We start from the raw sequence: 22,536 nt of genomic DNA, 5'->3' as shown, positions 1-22,536 counted from the left end.
CTCAACAGTGATGATTCCACCTTGTGAGATCCTGAGTGGCCCGTTGATTTCCTAATGACTCCTCTATCTGATAGGTCTCTGACTCCAATAGTAGTTAGACATTTTAGATATTAAATTTTTTTCTCACATCCGTGTGTGCATGCTAAGTCACATCAGTCATGTCTGTCTTTTTGCGACCTTATGGACTGTAGCCTGCTGGGCTCCTCTGTCCATGGGATTCTCCAGGCAAAAATACTGCAGTGGGTTGCCATTCCTTCTCCAAGGGATCTTCCCAATCCAGGAATCAAACACATGTCTTCTACATCTCCTGCATTGGTAGGCAAATCCTTTTACCACTGAGCCACCTGGGAAACCCATTGATAGGTGTGCCCCATGCTATATAGAATAGGACTTTGCACCCCAGTGGATTGCACCCCAGTAATCACCCCAACGGTCAGACACTTGATCTTACATGTATCCACTGATAGGAGAAAAAAATTATTAGGCTTAAAACTATGAGTCTTGGGGTTTCCCTGGTGACGCAGTGGTAAAGAAGCTGCCTGCCAATACAGGAGACTTGGGTTCGATCCCTGATCTGGAAGGACCCCACGTGCCATGGAGCAGCTGAGCCCATGCACCGCAACTATTGAGCCTGTGCTCTAGAGTCAGGGAGCTGCAACTCTTTAACCCACACACCACAACTACTGAAGCCCATGCGGCCTGGAGCCCAAATGCCACAACAAGAGAAGCCACCGCGGTGAGACGCCCGTGCACCACGATTAGAGGGGAGCCCCTTTGAGCAGCAACAAAAACCCAGCAAAACACACACAAAAAAGATCTATGAGTCTGGGAGGTAATGAGATCTATCCCTGGAGCTGTTCACACTTGGGGTAAATAGATGGCTATTTGATTATATCGTAGAGGGATTTGAGAAGCCTTTGACGAGTCAGAATAGATAACTTTTAAAGACCTTTAAATCCTGAATTCTATATTCTCATGATTCTTCTGTTTCCAGTGTGTTTTGCTTCAACTTCTTTCAAGCAGTTTATCTTAGTCTGCCTTTTATTGTGTTGATTTATGTATGCATATGTCTCTTCTGATAGACTAAATTCTTTGAGGGCAGAGGTTAGTTGGTATTTCTCATTGTATCCCCAAATTACCTGAAACCATGTTTTTTGCAAATTGAAGGCATTCAACAAAGGTTTGCTCATTTAAAGAGTAAAATGTAATTATCTTTAATAAAGTAAAAAATCTTGTCTGACTCTTTAGGGATAAAACAGAATCCAAAGAAAACAGTAGAGGAAGTTGTTCAGAGGTCTCAGATCATTTGTGATATTGAATACAGATCAAGTTCAGTACTGATTGCACTATCATTTATTAAAATGTTGTCCATGTGCAAAGAGAGTAGGGGCTGCCTCATCACAGACAGGTCATGGCATTCCATGGGGTTTTATTCCCCCAGTGATGATCAATCCACATGTATTTATTGAGCAGTTATCCTGTGTCAGAAGCTGTGTTGTACACTGTGAGAATTATAATAAATATTTATATGATTTCTGTTCTCAGAAAGCTCAGACTTTGACTCAGGAGACAGAGGAGAAGGCATGCCTGTGAAGCAGAGAATGCTGAAATGCCAGACATTACGACATTTTAAATTGGTTCTAACTGAACACTTCGGGGACAGGAAGGTCCTTGTGGGCTAGAATGATTAGGGAAGGCTTCTTGGGGTAGCATGTGTTTGAGCAGGATTTTGAACGCACCTACTGCTTTGGTGTCTGGAAAGAACGGTTTCCCCTATCCAGGATCAGTCTTCTTTTTATGATCCATCTGAATTTCTACTCTTAGAACTCTGGGATAAAATTCAGGCCACAAACCAGAGAGTTTCTTGGTAATCAGAAACACTGATAATATGCTGTGTTGCCATCTTAAAGCCTCCAATTCAATGTTTTTTATTTATTACGTGTGACAAATTATGGTTGACCTGGTATTGAAAATTCCTTCCAGCTGTAAAATATCTGTAATTTCATGAGAAAAAAAAAATTTCCTGAGAGGAAGACAGACCCAGGGCCCTTGGCCTTGCCAGATGGGCTTTCTAGGTACAGTCTGAAGAAAGAAAGAAAACCCTAGGGATTTGTGGAAAATACAGCTGGGTGAGGAAACAAAGTACTGTGCATGGTCTTCGTGCTGCGGGTGGCTCCAGCCTGGGCAGCCCCGCTGAGACCGCTTAGCAGGCTTGTCCTTGCAGACATGGGCCTGGTGTCAGCTGGCTCCATGGAAGCTACTGTCCTGCAGCCACAGAGAGAACTGATTCATTTCATCCTTCATCAAATGCATCTTGGCTGCTAAGAAGAGCTCAGATCTTATGTCAGAGACTCTCAAATGACAGTTCAAGAGAAACGTTTTGCCATTAATGAGTCAAGAGAGCAAGTGGCTGTGAGCACAAGACATAAGCCAGGTAAACTCAGTAAAGCTGAGCCATCTTTCCTGTTTGCTGTTACAGAGTATTCGGATGGCTACATAGGAAACCAACTCTCAGAGACGTTTGTGTTTTGCTTTCTGTTTTTTCATTTGTGTGTGCTAAGTCACTTCAGTCATGTCCGACTCTTTGCGACTCTATGGACTGTAGCCCACCAGACTACTCTGTCCATGGGATTCTCCAGGCAAGAATACTGGAGTGGGTTGCCATGCCCTCCTCCAGGGGATCTTCCAAACCCAGGGATCAAACCTGCACCTCTTATGTCTTCTGCATCGGCAAACAGGTTCTTTACCTCTAGCGCCACCTGGAAAGCCTGTTTTTTCATGTAACAAGTATTAATTGAGCAATATTTGCTCATTTCTGTAACTGTTCATCAGCTCACTAACTCAACCACTTTATATGGATGCTCTAACACATCAAGCATTGTGTCATATGGAGAACATTGTCCTGCCCACTAGGAGATGGGAGTTTATGGGAAAGGCAGGAGAGGATGCAGCAATTACAAAGCACTGCGACAAGAGGATGCCAGGGGAACACAGGGAGCAGATAGTGGTCACTCACGGTCGAGAGTCAGGGAAGAATGTCAGGAATGGGAAGCCTTGGTTAAATCTGCAAAGTCTGAGAGGTGGGGTGGGAGCAGAGAACCCAGGCGAAAGGACCAGGCTTTGCAAAGGGGTGAGTTCTCCTATGAAGTTCATTTCCTTGAGCCTCTCTTATATGCCACGCACTGGAAGAAAGCATGAAACCCAACACACAAAGTCCCTTTCTCTCTAAGGAGTTAATATTCTAGTAGGGCAGATAAATAAGAAATAATAAACATGGGTGGTGGGCCATGTGGCCCAGGGGGGTAAGAATCCGCTTTGCAGTGAAGGGGACATTGGTTCAATCTCTGGTCTGTTCAGTTCAGTTCAGTCACTCAGTCATGTCCGACTCTTTGCAACCCCATGGACTGCAGCATGCCAGGCCTTCCTGTCCATCACCAACTCCCGGAGTTTACACAAACTCATGTCCATTGAGTCAGTGATGCCATCCAACCATCACATCCTCTGTTGTCCCCTTCTCCTCCTGCCTTCATTCTTTCCCAGCATCAGGTCTTTTCCAAGGAGTCAGTTCTTCACATCAGGTGGCCAAAGTATTGTAGCTTCAGCTTCAGCATCAGTCCTTCCAATGAATATTCAGGACTGATTTCCTTTAGGAGGGACTGTTTGGATCTCCTTGCAGTCCAAGGGACTCTCAAGAGTCTTCTCCAACACCACAGTTCAAAAGCATCAGTTCGGAATTACTAATAAGATCCCATATGCCTTGTACTGCAACTACTGAACCCACACGTCACAGCCAGAGAGTCTGTGTGCCACAACAAATGATCCCACGTGATGCAGTGAAGAGCCTGTATTCCGAAACTAAGAACCAACACAGCCAAATAAATAAATTAAAAAAAAAAAAAAACAATAACCATAACAAGTAAAGTGTGTGGCATGTTAGAAGATGAGATGTACACAAAAAAATGAAAGAAAAAGCAGAGTAGTAGTGGAGGTGGGGAATACCTGGGGGAACACCGTGGTGGGGAACACCATTAAACACCCAGTCTAATGCTCTGAAGGACAGGTGCAAGTCGGAGCTAGCTGGAAGGATCGTGAACTGCTTCTCTACCTTCCAGGCTGCTTCTCCCTAGTCCGTGTTCTAAACTTCTGCTGGGGTGAACTTCCTGAAATTGATTCTATCAGTCCTCTGATTAGATGATTCAGTAGCTGCCGATTTCTTTGAGCCCCTTTTTTTTGAGGGGGTGGGGCGGGCAAGAATACCCGAGTGGGTTGCCATTCCCTTCTCCAGGAGATCTTCCGACCCAGGGATCGAACTCCAGTCTCCCACACTGTAGGCAGAGGTTTTACCCTCTGAGCCACCAGGGAAGCCCACTCCAGTACTCTTGCCTGGAAAATCCCATGGATGGAGGGGCCTGGTAGGCTGCAGTCTATGGGATCACTGGGAGTCGGACATGACTGAGCGACTTCACTTTCACTTTTCACTTTCATGCATTAGAGAAGGAAATGGCAACCCACTCCAGTGTTCTTGCCTGGAGAATCCCAGGGACGGGGGAGCCTGGTGGGCTGCTGTCTGTGGGGTCACACAGAGTCGGACACGACTGAAGCGACTTAGCAGCAGCAGCAGCAGCCGATTAATTCCAAGTTCTGTTCTGAACGCCTTATCAGGACACATGTGGTCTAACTTCTGCCCACCTTGAGCTTCACTTCTCCTGGGATTGTGGATGTATGTTGACTATTTCCGCATCAGCTATTCCCCCATTCATACTTCTTCTCAGCCCAGCATCAAGTAGAAGCCAACCCACTATTCTATACCCTGAGCAGAGTAACTCGTTGCAAAGGCATCAGATCTGAAGAGACCCAATTAGGCTTGTGCCTGGAATGCTGGGACAAATGGTATTTCCCTTGCTTTGGATCACGTTGTACATGAACTTGAGACCTGGAACTGGGGCAGCCGTTTTAACTCTTGTGGGCAAAACCAGCCTGTAGATAAGCTGAAAGATGGAAGTCGGACAAAAGCAACTTCCGAGTCTGAGTCGGAGCCCCAGTGACACAGAGGACATATGAGCCCCACGTCGGTGAGTACAGATGTAGCCTCAGCATCACCTGGCAATGGGTTAGAAATGCAACTTCTCAGCCTGCGTTGCAGACCTACTGAGCCAGAAACTCCAGGGAGGGGTACAACAGTTTGTGTTTTAACAGTTAGCCCTGTCAATGATTCTGAGGCTCATTAAAGTTTGAGAAATACTTGCATACAGTAGTTACTTAAGCCAATAAATCTGCTTTCTAGTTTAAGTCAGTTTGAGTTGGATTTTCTAGCAGTTGTTGTCACCCACACTTTGAACCAGTAGGACTCAGGTGGTGTAAAGACAAATACAGCTTCATCTGTGTCCCTCACTGGCCCTGTAAGCCTATTCAGAGTGGGCAGTTCTCTTAGCACTAGGTAGAAATTTGGACAGGCCCCATAACTTTTCTCTACCTTTTCCCCCCTCTATTTTGTATATCGTGGCAAAATATACATAAACATTAAATTTGCCATTTTAATTCTTTTTAAAAAAAGTACAGTTCAGTGGTATTAACTTTATTCACAGTATTGGTACCTATCATCACCATCTACCTTCAGAACTTTTCTCTCTTCCAAATCTCAAACTCTGTACGTCTTAAAAACTATCTGCCTATTCTTCCTACCCCGAGCCCTCTGGTCTACTTTCTGTCTTTTTAAATTTGCCTATTCTAGATACCTCATATAAGTGGAAATGTAAAATATTTGTTCTTCTGTGACTGGCTTATTTTCATTAGCCTAATGTCTTCAAGGTTTGTCATTGATGTAGTATTTTGTAGGATTTATCTAAATTTATCTAAATTTCATTGATTTTTAAGACTAAATAATGTTTTATTTGATGGATTCAAGAGGGTGGTCAAGATGGTACAGTAGGAAGACCCTGAACTCACCTTCCATGAACACATCAAAATTATAACTACTTACAAAGCAACCATCAATAAGAATGACCTTGAGACTGGCAGAAAATATTTCCCACAATGCAAGATATAAAAAAGGAAGCAGAGAGACTGATAAAAGGAGTGGAGATGAAGTATGATCAGACCCCAAACCCCCAAGTTAGTGATGGACAATGGGAGGAACATCACAATCATAAAGGTCCTTACCAAGGAGGGAGGAGTCCATGCTCCATAAAGGGGTCCTCAGTCTAGGGGTCTTACATTGATCAGCCCCCAGAACATTTGACTTATGTTCAAGACAACCAGAGGGCCAGAGGAAACAGAGACTCCATTTTTAAAGGAGACATGCATAATCTCACACTCAGTCCCAGCATAGAGTTAACAATTTAAAAGGGGACTGGTTCAGATCCACTTTCTGATCTTGGAGAGCCTCTTGAAGAGGTGGGAGACAGCTGGGACTTTTCAGTTCATTAAGTTTCAGGATGCAAAATTAATATACAGAAATCTGTTGCCTTTCTACACACTAACAATGAACTATAAGAGAGAGAAATTAAGACAAAAATCCCATTTACCATTGCATCAAAAAGAATAAAATATTTAGGAATAAATTTAATTAAGGATGTAAAGACCTGTATTTGGAAAAATATAAGACACTAATGAAAGAAATTAAAGCTGACACAAACAAATGGAAAGTTATAGTGTGCTCATGGATTGGAACAAGTAATATTGTTAAAACAACCATTCTTCAATGCAGTCCATGACGTTGAGCAATCCCTATGAAAATGGCAATGGCATTTTGCACAAAACTAGAACAAATAATTCTAAAATTTATATGGAACTATGAAGGACCTCTCATAGCCAAAGTAATCTTGAAAAAAGAAGAGCAATGATGGAGGTATCATGCTCCTTGTTTTCAAACTATATTACAAAGTCACAGTAATCAAAACAGTATGGGGCTGACACAAAAACAGACACATATATCAATAGAACAGAATAGAGAGCCTAGAAATGGCCCAAGGGTATATGGTCAATTCATCTGTTACAGAGGAGGTAATTATATACAAAGAGGGAAAGACAACTTCCTCAATAAATGGTGTTGGGAAAACTGGACAGCTACATGCAAAACAATCTATACTTTTTGACATTGATCTTATCAATATATTTTTGGATCTGTCTTCTCAGGCAAGAGAAACAAACGCAAACATAAATGAGTGGGAGTACATCAAACTAAGACTCTTTTGCACAGAGAAAGAAACAATCAATAAGATGGAAAGGTCACCTACTGTGTGGGAGAAGATATTTGCAATGATATACCTGATAAGGGGTTAATATCCAGAATATGGGCTTCCCTGACAGCTCAGTTGGTAAAGAATTGACCTGCAATGCAGCAGACTCTGGTTTGATTCCTGGGTCAGGAAGATCTGCTGGAGAAGGGATAGACTACCCATTCCAGTATCTTAGGCTTCCCTTGTGGCTCAGCTGGTAAAGAAACTGCCTGCATTGCGGGAGACTTGGGTTCAGTTCCTGGGTAGAGAAAATTCCTTGGAGGAAGGAAAGACTACCCACTCCAGTATTCTGGCCTGGAGATTTCCATGGACTCTATAGTCCATGGGGTCGCAAAGAGTCGGACACAACTGATCGACTTTCGCTTTCACTATCCAGAATATATAAAGGACTTGTACAGCTCAACATTAGAAAAACAAACAACCCAATTTAAAAAGTAGGCAGAAGATCCGGATGGACATTTTTCCTAAGAAGATATGCAGATGGCCAACAGACATGAAAAGATGCTCAATATAACTAATCATTAGGGAAATGCAAATTAAAACCACAAATTAGATACTACTCCACACCTACCAGAGTGGCTATCATCCAAAAGACAACAATAACAAGTGTTGGCGAAGACATGGAGAAAAGGGAAACTTTGTGCACTGTTGGTGGGATTGTAAACTGGTATAGCCACTATGGAAGACATTATGAGCATCCCTCAAAAAATTAAAAATAGAACTGCCACATGATCCAATAATTTAATCTCTGGACATTTATCTGAAGAAAACAAAAACACAAATTTGAAAAGATATATGCACACCATGCTCACTGCAGCATTATTTACCATAACCATGATATGGAAGCAACCTAAGTGCCCATCCATAGATGAATGGATAAAGATGATGCGATGTACATTTACAGTGGAAAATTACTCAGCCATAAAAAAATGAAATCTTGCAATTTACAATAAAACAAATGGATCTAGAAGGTATAATACTAAGAGAAATAAGTCAGACAGAGAAAGAAAATACCATAGGATCTCACTGGTATGTGGAATCTAAAGACAAAGCAAAATGAAAACAGACTCATAGATTAAAGAAAGAAAATCTCTCCTTCCTAGAGCTTCCAGACAGACAAAAGTCAAGGAAGGAAGAAGAATATGTATACATGCATATCAGGACTTCCCAGGCAGCTCAATGGTAAAGGATCTGTCTGCCAACTCAGGAGATGTGGGTTCTATCCCAGGTCAGGAAGATCACCTGGAGAAGGAAATGGCTACCCACTCCAGTAGTCTTGCCTGAGAAATCCATGGACAGAGGAGCCTGGTAGGCTACACAGTTCACTGGTTGCCAAAGATTTGGACACAACTTAGGGACTAACCAACAACATATATACAGAGAACAAAAGGATGATTGCTGCCCGGGGCAGGGGGCGGAGTAGGGAGTAGGAAGGCAGACTTAGGTGAAGAGGATTAAGAGGTACAAACTGCCAATTATAAAATAAGTCAGCCAAATGGATGTGATACGTAGCAAAAGAAATATGGTCAATAATATTGTAATAATTTTGTAAGGGATAGGTGGTCACTAGACTTATTGTGGTCATCATTTCATAATGTATGTAGTACACTTGAAATTAACATAATATTGTACATCAACCATATTTCAGTTTAAAAAATAAAAAATGTTTGCACTTGCTGTATATCCACATTTTATTTAATTTCTGATGAACATTTGGCTTTTTTCCACCTTTTGGTTATTTTCATTCCTTTTAAGAATGGACAATACCTTGATCTCTTTATCACAAAACCCAATCCTGATTCAGAAATTAGGAAGCTCCATTCACTACATTCGGAGAAGAAAATGGCAACCCACTCCAGTACTCTTGCCTGGAAAATCCTATGGATGGAGGAGCCTGGTAGGCTGCAGTCCATGGGTCGCTAAGAGTCAGACACGACTGAAGAGACTTAGCAGTAGCAGCAGCATTCACTACATTAACACTGCGATATTCATTGAAAGGCAAGACTTCCTAGAGGTCTAGCTTCCATACCGGCCAGAGGGCTCTCAACTCTCTGCCCTGGGGTGTGGGCAGCCTCTCCTTACCCAGATCCTCCTGCCCTTCAGCACTGTTTGTGACTATAAACCACACCTGTCCAGGACTAGCTCAGGAAGGAGGGAAGGGAGAGGAAGACAGAGAAGTTCTTACGTGATGGTCTTGCACTCTCTGGACCCAGGTGCTATACTGCAACATTTCTGTTGGCTTCATCAGAGATTACAGCATCTGGATGGGGAAAAGAACTTTCTAAAGTCAGCGCTCTGCTCTGTAGCCACAGGCTGCCTTGGTTCCCTCAGGCAAGAGCCAGGCTCCAGTCGATGGTTCCACCACTGCTGGAAGCCCACATTACACTCCAAAGCTTTCCTTCAGAAAAAGTTCTTTATTGAATTATTCTATTTTCATCAAAATTTTTTTTTCTTGTGGTTAAAGTATATGACAATTTACCTTTTTTTTTTTTTTTAAGAAGGGTTTTTGTTTGTTTTTGGCTGCACCAAATCTGTCGCCACACGTGGGATCTTCCACCTCCGTTGTGGCATGTGGGATCTTTTTAAGTTGTGGCATACGAGACCTGTAGTTGTGACATGTGAACTCTTTAGTTGCATCAGGGGTTCTAGTTCCCCGACCAGGGATGGAACCTAGGGCCCCTGCACTGGGAGATTGGAATCTTAGCTACTGGACCACCAGGCAAGTCCCGATTGCAACCATTTTTAAGTGTGCAGTTCAGGGGCATTAAGTATATTCACATCGTTGTGCAACTGTCATCACTACATACCTCTGGCACCTTTAAATCTTCCCAAACTGAAACTTTGCATCCATTAAACACCGATTGCCCATTTTTCCTACCCTCAGCAATCCCAGACCATCATTCTATTTTCTGTCTCTATAAATGTAGCTATTGCAGGAACCTCGTATGACTGAAATCATGCAATATTTGCCCCACTGTTACTGGCTTATTTCACTTAGCATAATGTCTTCGAGGTTCCTTTCTGTTGTGGCATGTGTTAGAATTCTAAGTTCCTTTGAAAGGCAGAATAATATTCCATCATATGTGTATACTACATTTTGTTTACCTGTTCATTGGTCAACAGACACCTGGGTTACTGTTGTCTTTAGACTATTGTGAATATTGCTGCTCTGAACATGGGTGTACAAATATCTGAGTCCCTGGTTTCACTTCATAGAAATTTTTATCATAAATTTTCTTTCACTCTCTATTCTCTCCCTTTGGGATGAGGGGATTTTAGTGTCCCGATATTGGTTCTGGATACTTGGAATATATTCTCTTGCATTAAATGCAACATTAAAATGAACAGTTCAACATCCTGTTATACAACTGAAAACACATGCACTAATGTTAATCTCTTGTGGCAGTTCTTTAAGTATGAGTCACCATGCTGACCTCAAAGAGGAAAGGAAACTCACTGTTATATAGGGACTGCCAAGTGCTGGGCCTCAGAAAGGGCTTTACATGTTCCTGTGTCATTAACTCTGTGTCATTAAATTTTTAATGACCCTGGCAAAAGACGGTTCTTATTATCTTTCCAGATGAAGAAACTCAGCTTCAGATAAGACAATTAGCTTAGTGTTTGTGAGGTCCCACAGCCTGAAAATGAAATCCATACACAGATCTGTTGGTCTTGTTAGGCAGGAAGTTAGGCATGAGCAACGAGGGGTGGCCTAGCCTAAAAGGATATAAGCTAATGTCTAAACTCCGCCTGAGACCCGCCCAGGAGAGCTCACAGATATGCTCCACAAACAGCCACAGAGACTTTTCCTACTCTGCACATGCCCCTAGGCACACAGTGGATACAAACTAACTACAGGGGCTTCCTCAAGTAACCTTAGGCAGCTAGGAGCCTATTAACAGTTCATAAATATTCTATATCTACATACATCTGATTATAACAGGCTAAATTATAGGAAAGACATGTGCAACAGAACCTGCTGTTATGTAACTTGCAACTGTCAACCATCCTTGAGCCTCTGTCGATTTGCATTCTCTTTCCTGATTGGTGGCTGGTACAAGCCCTGTTTTGCAAAGGACAGAAGCAAGAGGAGGAGACAAAAAGCATAAAAAGGAAAGCCAGAGGGATTGTTACAACTCCTTTGAGGTCAGCCCACAGTCTTGGATTGTTGTTGTTCAGTTGTTAAATCCTGTCTGACTCTTCGTGACCCCATGAACTATAGCACACGAGGCTTCCCTGTCCTTCACTATCTCCCAGAGTTTGCTCAGACGCATGTCCACTGAGTCGGTGATGCCATCCAGCCATCTCATCCCCTGTTGTCCCCTTCTCCTCCTGCCTTCAATCTTTACCAGCTTCAGGGTCTTTTCCAATGAGTCAGTTCTTCACATCAGGTGGCCCAAGTATTGGAACTTCAGCTTCAGCATTAGTCCTTCTAGTGAATATTCAGGGTTGATTTCATTTAGAATTGACTGGTTTGATCTTCCTGTCCAAGGGACTCTCAAGAGTCTTCTCCAGCCCCACAATTCAAAAGCATCAATTCTTCGGCGCTCAGTTTTCCTTATGTCCAACTCTTACATCAGGGAGTGTCTGCTTAAATAAAAGATCTGTCTGCTTGAGCTGTAACTTGTCTGTTTAAAACCCTTTAGTCCATTGTTCCAAATCTTTGTGGTGATGAGACAAGAACTAAGGGAGAGAAATAAACTGACCTGACAGTCTGTGAAGCACTTCCAAATCTTTGCACCTTACACTAGTTTTCACATTTAACTTCTGAAATATTAAATTACAGAGTACTGATCATATGGTAAATCTCAGGAAAGGAGAATACCAATGTGGACTCTACTGATCTGAGGGTAGTCTATGCTTAGGATTGAACTTGAAGCATAAAGAACATTTAGGTGAACAGAAATTAGAATGGAGGGCATTCTTGGGATAAGAACTATACTAGGCAAATAAAAGGAGGTGGAATTAGTACAGAAAATGTGAGGGACAGAGACTGGATATTCCTGAGGCTAAGGTGCCTCCCAGAGCGCAGTGGGAGATCAGTTTAGATCAGAAGGGCCCGTGAACATTAGAACAGAACTGGAAATCCACGTGAGCACTCTGAAAGCTGTGTGTCATAACACATACATCGTGGGGATAGGCTGGGACTTGAATCTCTGCTGCCTTTTGCTTGCGAGATCTTGGGCTAGTCATTTAGGCACACTGATTCCCAGTTTCCTTACCTGTACAGTAGAGACGAGTGGACAGCTATATACTATTCTCTAAGAAGTAGAGAATAGTATATGTAGAGTGTTTTTTCCCAGACCTGGCATGTAATAAGCACTTGATAGGCAGTAGAGGTCATCACCATCGTCATCATCGTCATCCACAGTAGACGGCAGGGAAGCAAGTGGCGGGGGGGGGGGAGGTTCCTAAACACAAGCTGGTTGAGCAGAGCCACTGTTTTAGGAAGACCTCCTGCAACAGAATACAGTGTGGACCGCTCAGGCCACTGTCGGAGGAGCCCCAGCTTCCTGGAAGGCAAACCCACGGGCTGGAGCAGGTGGGAGCGCTGGAAAGAAGACGCAAGAGCAAAGCAGAGGCTTCTCGAAGGAAGAGACGGCAGCGCTCGCGGCAGCCCGGAAGTGAGGTACCAGGGAGAGAAGAGTCCAGACACCAGCACACTTTCTAGCGAGAGAGCCGAGGACGAGGATGGGCGCTCCAGGGCTGTGAGCCAAAACTAAGCAAGCAGAGCTGACTGCGCAGTGGACATGCCCCCGGGGAGCTGCTCGGGTCCGTTCTAGGCCTGCTGAGACATTAAAGTAAGACGCACTGATGCCAGAAAAAGTGAGGGGGGAGGGGAAACAACCCAGAGAATCTGAGAGAGAGAGCGGAGCAAGAGTCAATTTGGGTTGGATGAACTGGCCACAGTCCTCGTCATACAAAGGATTCTTGTTGTCTGAAGCCAACGACAGAGGAACAGTGCCCTCGATTGTCCTGTGGAGGCAGCCGCAGAGAGCCGGGAACCACGAGACCCTGCGTGGCCGTCCTTTGCCCACTTGGCCCAGGGATGCTACTGCACCGGGCAGAGAGCCAAGTGGTCAGTGCTTGTGGCAGAAGGACGGAAGACGGTGCTATGAGAAGTCCCATGTTTGCTCCGCGGGGGACTCCGATCCTTTGGCCACGCACCCCTCCTGTGTCAGCTCATGTGACGTAAAGGCGATGCGGCAGCTCCGATTCCAACACCAGGATGCTGACATCCAACATGTGCGTGCTTAGTCGCTTCAGCCGCGTCCGACTCTCCGCGACCCCATGGACCATGGCCCGCCAGGCTCCTCTGTCCATGGGATTCTCCAGGCAAGAACACTGGAGTGGGTTGCCATTTCCTTCTCCAAATAGTCTGTTGGAAATTCCCTTAACACTTCTAGGTTGCTAGGATACTCTTTAGAACCACTCAGAACTTTGTATTTCTTGCAAGTGTTAATGTAGATCCCCTAAGACGTTAACTGTGACCCATTATGTCTAAAAACTAAAATGGAATTCATTTGATTTTGCAACAGTCACAAGGCTTTATCAAATATTACCTAATGCAAGAGCTATTTTCGGAGTAAAGGATTTCTTTTCATTTCAAATCATGTCTGATTATTTCTATGTAAATCACAGGATTGATCATTTTTTCAAGGAACAAGAGCATCAGCATGTAGGTACATTTATTATTTGAGTGAAGTGGCATGCATCATTAGTTGAATCCTAAATATGGGTTCCATCTGATCAGTATTCTGAATTCAAGCGGAATCTAAATTAAAGTCTTTAAATTGTGTGCAAGCAATACAATGTCCCCAGAAGTGCCTTCTGGGTAGGAAGGAGGGCATTTTAGTATTGGTTTTGTTGTGGGGCTATGCGCAGACGTCCAATGCCAACATGATAACAAACCTCAAACCTGAAGTTGTCCTGCCACAAGCTTTTCCTTTTGGCCCATGTTGCATTCTCAGGAGCTGATAGCCCTGGTGACTTTTATTGTAGAATTTAAGTAATAATATTTAAGATACACTGATGATGCCTCTCCCATGTTCCCCTGGCATTCTCTAACATAGAAACACTGCCGAATGTTTACTTAGCATTAAATTGTCAGTTCTTTGAAGAAAAGACCACATCCACCTTATTTACCATTGTATCCCCAGTACAGGTCCTGTGTCAAATTGTGAGCATACATACAGTCCACGGGGTCACAAAGAGTTGGACACGCCTGAGCAACTGAACTGAACTGAACTGAACAGTACACATATTTGACTATGTAAACCCATGAATGAGGGCAACAAGCTGGTTCATTTGACAAGTTACCTGAAATGCTAAGATATGTTTCTTGATTGTGCCATTACAATTTTTCCTATAACGTATTGTTTTACCTTAGAATCATGGAAACTTAAAAGTTATAGAGAACTTATAAGTCATTTGGGCTTCCCTGGTGGCTCAGATGGTAAAGAATCTGCCTGCAATGCAGGAGACCCAGGTTCAATCCCTGGGTCGGGAAGATCCCCTGGAGAAGAGAATGGTATTCTTGCCTGGAGAATGCCATGGACAGAGGAGTCCATGGGGTCACAAAGAGTCATACACGACTGAGTGACTAACACACGCAGTGTGAGTCACTTACTGTGCTGGTTTTAGCTTTAGATGCACACTGGAATCATCTAGGAGCTTTGCAGACGCTGATGCCTGAATCCCACCGGAGATTCTGAGGCATCTGGTCTGGGGTGTGGCCCAAGCGCTAGGAGGCCTGCCAGCTCCTCAGACACTCTAAGGTGCAGTCACAGCTGAGAGGCACTGCTCTGTTGCAATCTTCTAGAGATAAGGAAGTTGAGATCCAGAGCGATTAACTGACTTGCCTCATGTCACAGAGCTAGCTAGGAGCAAAGGACGAAACCCAGGGGTCCTGGCTCTCAGATCAACATTCTTCCCACTCGTTCCTGTTTTCAACCTGGACTCACTCACAAACCACTTGGTCTATCATTTGATGTTTTCCCTTAAAGGGACTCCTTTTTTAGCAGTTACCCTGTTTGTCATAAAAGAATATTTTATACCGTTTGATAACTGGAAAATCTGTTTCACTTGCTATACATAGATGAGAACTAAAAATAAAAATGTTACTAAGTTTCAGCTTGATGAAATTGCCTGCTGAGGAAGCCCAGCCTGCAATTTTTTTTCTCTCTTTGAAAAGAACAGCAAGTGACAAGAAGAAATGACAGGTTAACTATCATTGACTTGAGCCTTTCTCCTTAACAAGAGGATTGAAAGGGAATTGAAATCGAATGACTTTTTAATGATATGAGTCAAATAATAAATTTTAGAAGAATGAATTTGTTTATTAATCACAGGTTCCGGGTCTACACAGTGCCTACAACTGCCTCGAAGGTCACAGGGGGCCACATCAAATCCTCTGTGAGATTCCAGCGTGCAGAAGCCCTGGCGGTTTCGCTTTCTCTGCAAGGGCCATCTAATCCGAGTGGTTAGAGACCAGAACACATCAGGGGTAGAATCCTGACATAAAAGGAACTGTATGTAAAAGGGAGGAAAGAAGACCACAGCACCTTCATTTGCTATGCCAGAAAAGTAAAAACTCACTAAACATTTCTTTTATTGAGTTTAGAGCTCTTGCGACAGAGGATGAGAAGGCTGGATGGCATCACTGACTCAATGGACACGAGTTTGAGCAAACTCTAGGAGATGGTGACGGACAGCGAAGCCTGGCGTGCTGCAGGCCATGGGGTCGCAAAGAGTCGGACACAACTGAGCAACTAGACGACAACAAATTATTCAGTCACCAAGGTCTGGTGGAGATTACAAACTGATATATTTACTAAGTGTTCTTTCCAGGCAGAAAGGGGGAAAACACTAGGTGGAAAGAAAATAGAAGATAAAGGAGGGATAGAAGACCCTGCAGAATTCTCAGCTAAGTCAAGTCTGACTGGACCACATTTTCTAAAGCAAATGTTTATTTTCTGAGGCAGAAGTTAACCTGCTCAGACATATTTGGCGCGGCCCAGTGGGATGGGACACATTATGAGGGCCACAGCTTGACGTCTGTTTCCTCAAGCATTATTCCATTCAAAGGAAACGTGTGCTGGAACAATCCCTAGGCCCTCCACAGCATTCGGACGTACGGGCACTCATCCAGTTTCTTTCTTGGAGGTGGAAAATGTCTTTGTCTCCCCTCAGCTGCTTAAAAGTGGTCTCATCAACGTTGTCCTTCCTGCAAAAAAAAAAAAAAAAACACCCAGCTGGGATCTGTGGTTCTACCAGGGGGCAGGTTATAATACAGACACTAGCCTTTCAACACATTGACTGAGAGATCTCTCCTGCCGGGAACTAAAAGGCTTTAATTTTATGAATCATCAAAGCCTTTTCTTATACATGATGTAGAATAACCTTTTCTTTTCAGAAGGTCTAATCCCACAGCCTCGCAGACCTCAGGATGTCAACGAATGGGATGTGTGTGGTGCTCAAGGAGAACAAAGCGGAGCGCTTATTCGAGGCCAGGCTGTGTGTTGCATAACACCCCGTGGTGGAAAACCTCGACCCACAAAGCGCTCACCTACTTCGCTGAGTTTAAATAAAGCAGAATGGTGTTCCTTTTTTTAAAGAAGCGCTTTTCAGTTATCTTCCTGTCAGAATTTCAATTATTCTATGACTCAGTGGGTATATGTCTAGCTTTGTGTTTTTTTTTTTGTTTTTTTTTTTTAATTCCTTTTTGGGGATAAGAATGTGAAGAAGTTTTTAGGAGAAGTTTGTAAAGGAAAAGTTTATATAACAAGGCTAAGCTGCCTCAAATACAAACGCAGCTTCTCTCCTCATTATTGGAAATACAGTGGAGGTTTTTTAAGTGGTTGATTTACTTATTCTTGGCCTTCTTGTTGCGCAGGGGCTTCACTCTAGTTGTGGCTGGAGGGGACGGCTCTCGACTGTGCGCACGGCTGTGTTGTCCTTGTTGTGGCTTCTATTGCAGAGCACACGCTCTAGGCGACAGGGCCTCAGGAGTTGTGGTTGTCGGGCTTCGTTGTCCCGAAGCACCTGAGTTCTTCCTGGACCAGGGATTGAACCTGCAGCCTCTGCCTTGGCAGGTGGACTCTTCACCACTGGACTCCCAGGAAAGTCTGGCACCATTTTAAAAGCAACGTTTGGAAGAATTGAGCCTTACCTGTTAAAATGATCGACATTTCCTCAGGGCCTTTGAAAATATGGTAATTCACTCAGGGAATGAACTGACATTTATGGAAGAGTTGAGGTTATTCCATATTCACCTGTCTCTGTCCTTTGGATTCAAACTTCCGCAGACGATGATGAATCAGGCTGAAATGTCCTACAGGGAAGGGATTCATTTCTCCTGCTTTCCACAAAACCGGAGCATCCACCCTTTCTCTCATCCACAGCAGAGCCTGGCCAGCGGCTCTCTTTACCCACCTCCCACTCTGAACACACAGCTAGGTGGCATTCCAGCCCCTTGGGCAGGTTAGCACGGCCTGTGATCAGTTCTGGTCAGTGGCACATAGGCAGAGGTGATGCGCTTTTCTGGCCTGGCCCATAGAAACTCGCTGTGATCACCAAATGGCCAAGGATCCAGGCGAGGACGCTGAGGCCAAGTCACAAGCTGAATGGACACGTGCCAACCGCCAAGATGCACAGCGCTGAGCTCCGAGTGAGAAGGAAGCCCTCATTGCACTGAATCACCGAGAGTTGAGAATTTTCATTATTTTTCACAGTAAAAACCACACATCACTCACTGCCTTCTCCTCACCTCCTCTTTCTCCCCTCTTTCCCTGGCTTCTGCTGTCTCTCTTTATCCTGTGATGAGGCCTTTCTGATGTAATAACCAAAACAAGCTGTTTTTATTGGATTTGAGAGTAAAGCTGAAAGGGTAAGCAGGTTCAATTAACTTAATTAGGAGAAAAAGTTCAATCCATTCGACTCTTCAAAAAGCTTCTAAGTTAATATTTAGGATAATTTTTATTAAACAACTGGGTAAATGGTGAACATTTATCCAATTTAGAAATTATGTGAGCACCTCAGGGTGAGTGAGCTCAGGGCTACCAGCAGATATGTTCACGACAACCACCTTCCGATGAGGAAAACCGCCTTGGAAATGGATATAACCCACACTCTCAGCCGACTCTCTTTACTTGAATGGCACTGTGGCTTCCAGTGGGCAGGCGTGGGCACCACCACAGCATCAGGCAGGCCAGAAAAAGTATCAGTCCTGCAGTGAGAGGCTTCCAAAAGAAGCAACGTTTCAAAGCGGCCTTTAAAAAATCCAAAATGAAAATTCCGATCTGACCTTGTGTAACTGCTTTCTTTCAAATGCAAAATGGCAGTTAACCACTCCCCACCCCCTTCCTCTTCTTGCTCCAAGTTGGTGACTCTCAAACTGGACTCAAGGAAGCCCATTTAGACGTTGTTTCAAGAAGTGGGCTCTGGGCAACCCACTCCAGATTTTGACCAGAAAAGCCTCCTTCTGATCTGTTTTACAAACTGGGTTTCTGCATAAGCATTTATTTTTGTGTGCGAGTGGGGAAGATTCCTTCGCTTTAAAGAGTTACAGAAAACATTGGGTTATACGTTCCACCTGGATATGACATCTACTCTCAGAGTTTTAGTCACACAAATACCCAAAGATGCCCAAATCTGAAGCTCCAGCACATCTCTTTTCTGAACCCCCCACTTGCAGTCCCACTTGTATTTCACCACCTCCACTTGCTGGATGCCTCAGCCACCTCTTCACAATACTCCTGAAATAGAATGCGTTATCCTGCCTACCCTCCTCCTGCATTAATGACATCACCTCCACCTGATTATTCAAAAGAAAATTCTGAATCATCCTGACCCCTGTTACTTCCCCCACTCCCCCGGATCCAATCAGTCATTTAGTCCAGTTTGTAACCCGTCCTAACTATCCCATAATTATAATGTCTTTCCTCTCCATCCTCGTCACCACTACCTTGGTGTAGCGCCTCATCATTCTCCTTCTTCTGGACCATCACGGTGGTCCCCAGGCTCTCATATTACTCTGCCCCTGACTGCACTGATGTTTCTGAAATATGGTAGAAATCATTATGGCTAATCATTGTTTTTAGCTTGGCAGTTAAGATGCTTTCATGTACACTGTCATATTTAAGTAGCACCACCACATTCCAGCAAGAAGACACTGTTCTTCTTTATTTAGAACAGGAATTTGAAGCCTCAGAAAATTATCTTGATCAGGTATCCACAGAAAGTCAAAAAGCTAGTATTTGAACCCAAGGATTCCGAAGTTCACGCAGATGACATGAACCACTCTACCAAACACACATCCATCCCTGACTTTAACCCTTTCAATTCCTCACTACTGCCGACAAAAGGAAACACAAACCTTGAGCATTTCAAACACAGCTCACTCTTAACCTTCCCCAGGAGGCTTCAGTAGTTAACGGTAACAGCTAATTTAATAGTTAACACTCTAGCTCTGGAGCTAGAACACTCATTCTAACCTAAAACCTTGGATAAGTTATGTAACTTGTCTAAACCTCAGTTCCTGAAGGTGCAAAGTTAGGCTCATCATAGACTTTATCCCACCATAGAGGCTTAAATAAGATTGTACGTGTGAAGTGCTTTACACACTGCCTGTCCTGTAGAAAGTGCTCAGTGAAAGTTGGCTGTGGGCAGCTAGCTACCACTCCTCATCCTAAGGAAATGCATAGAAAGGATTTCCTTTCTATCCTCCACCCTTCAAGCTGCCCATGTTCTCTGTGATGTCCTCCATGAAACCTTGAAAATCCCGGGTGGTAAGCCCCCCACCACTTTGCACCCATCTCTACAGTTAGATACTTGATTGGGTGATACTATCTGTAGGGTAAGGGAGTTAGAGAAGGCGAGGTTTGGAAAAAGAACCAGACCGGCACTTTCCAGGAACAGATCACTTTTAATGAGGCGAGAAGGGGCAGCAGTTAGATTAGTGAGCTGCACTAGCCCAAGAAAAGAGTAGGTATATATAGACATGCATGTGGAAATCTGCTGTCTCAAGGGGGCCTGTTCTTCTCCAAGGTTGTTCGGAGTAGTTCTCTCTTAAACGGCTGGGACAAGGAATTCTGGAGATCGGCCAGAGGTTGGACTGGCTGGGAGCTGGCCCTAATCAACCTTAATGTCCATTTTTTTTTGCTTTGGGTAGGAGGGTTCTTTGTTTTGCATAGAGTGGTGGGGAGGACCCAGAGGGGAGTTTTAACTATTTTGAGCTTGTAACTTTCCTTCAGGATCCTTAAGACGAGCGGGGAACTGTTCCCTGAGGCTGGTCACTGGGTCTAGGAGAAAGTCCCCACGATGAAAGCTGTTCTCACGAGCTCTCCCGGGCGTCCAGCTTGAGGTTTCTCTCCTCTGTCTCCCTCCGCACCGCGTTCACGTCCGACATCAGAGGCGATCCGGGGCTTGCCCGCGCCCCCACGTGCCAGCCCTGCGCTCCACCTCCAGCAGCTTGACGGCCATCTGACGCAGCTCTGCATCAGCTCGGTGTTCCTCTTGGGTGCAAAGCTTCGGCACCCGGTCCGGTTCTTTCTGGCACTTTACTTGAGTGCGTCTCCAGTTTCTAGCTCTTCTGAAACTGGCAATGCTGAGGGTCTGATCAAGGATGGTTCAAACGAAGGGGACGGTCGTGAACCTTATCACTCCGATTTGTGTTCTCTGCCTTCCAGGGTAGAGGGATCTTGCCTTCCGTCTTGATAGCTCTTCCAACAGCACCTGATTTAGGATGAAGCCTTAACCAGTGCTTGTGGACCGAATACGAAACAGGCTGGGACCTGGGACCTGGGACCCTCTGCCGCAGCGCTTGCACCTGGAGCGACAAAATACAAAGAGACTCCAAGGAACTAAAAATAGCTTTGTGCACGTGCCGCTGGGGCAAATTACGGACAACAAGATACAAAAAGGCCTTCTGAAGGGCCAGGAACAAAAGCAGGGTGTTGGGAGCAAAAGCACGATACTTATGTCCCTTACACAGGGCACCACCAAAGGGGTGGGCAGACCACCTAAGCCACCCCCTGGCCCAGCCGGCCCTGACCCCCGACACATCTATGCTCACCCCACATAAAGGAACCAGCCTGTTCCCCACCCTCGGGGAGGGAGCGAGCAAGGAACCTGTTTGTTCTCGCTCACCCTCTGCTGTAGTCGGGGCCTCAGTAAAGCCTTGCCTGGATTTCTTGTCTGGCCTCTTGTCAATTTCTGTTGATTAAGGAGGCCAAGAACTCTGGCCCATAACAAGAACCGTCTCCCAAACAAGCCACTGGGAGTCCTGGAAACTCCTGATGAGTAAGTTCTCAAGGGTACCTAGAGGCATCTTGACAGCCAGCTCAGTCTTTGGAAAGCCCTCTTACACCACAACACTTGGATCAGTGGGAAATACACATAACTGTGGTCATACGGAGGGCTTTTAACCCCAGTGGAATAAAAAAAATTCCACCTATACAGTGTTTTTTTATTTTTGTCCATAATGTCAAAATAAGCTTCATTTTATGTATTTTCAGGATTGACTGCTTTTTGCCAAGCCCTTTATTGATAGTAATCGCTCACCAACGGTACATAAATTCCTTGTAAGTGAAAAAGTCGCTCAGCCCAGTCAGACTCTTCCCGACCCCGTGGACTATACAGTCCGTGGAATTCTCCAGGTCAGAATTCCCTGAAAGGAGTCTTATCTTTGCATGCTTTCTCTTTTCGGTGGCACCTTGTTGAGCAACTTTATGAAAAGCGCATGCCACAAAGTTTCTTCAGTTGCAATACACTGAAGTTTTCCAAGTTTTGTAGCTGAAAAATATTCCGTTTGTGCTTGTGTCAGCTATCATGACTTTCACTGGATACAGTTTTTTAAACCACTGAGCCTTAATTTTTTTCTATCCGTGAAACAACAAAGTTGCCTAAATGCCCACTGTTTCTTTCCAACCCCCACTACGTATACGCTATAGCTAAAAATCCTGGGGCCTCCCTGTCTCAAAAGATCTTAAAATTAATAGACAAAAGCCCTAAAGTTCTATTGGTTTATTAAAAATAAAAATACACTTTGAAATTATTAAAATTTTAAAACAGGTGTTTTAGAGAAATGCACGTTAGTGCAACAGTGAGATACTACTTTTTGCCTACTCATTACTTACAAACATACACTGTAGGGAAATGCACATTAATGCCCTGAGATACCACAAATTGCCTACCAAAAAGAAAGAGCATCCCCAAAGACAGGAACACTATCAGACACCACTGGTAAGAACGTCATTCGGTAACAACCTTTGTGGAGAACCCACAGTATGTATCACCA

The sequence above is a fragment of the Muntiacus reevesi genome, chromosome 12, assembly GCF_963930625.1.
Source record: "Muntiacus reevesi chromosome 12, mMunRee1.1, whole genome shotgun sequence".
Taxonomy (NCBI): domain Eukaryota; kingdom Metazoa; phylum Chordata; class Mammalia; order Artiodactyla; family Cervidae; genus Muntiacus; species Muntiacus reevesi.
The sequence above is the reverse complement of the archived record's forward strand: the minus strand, read 5'-3'. Positions refer to the sequence as shown.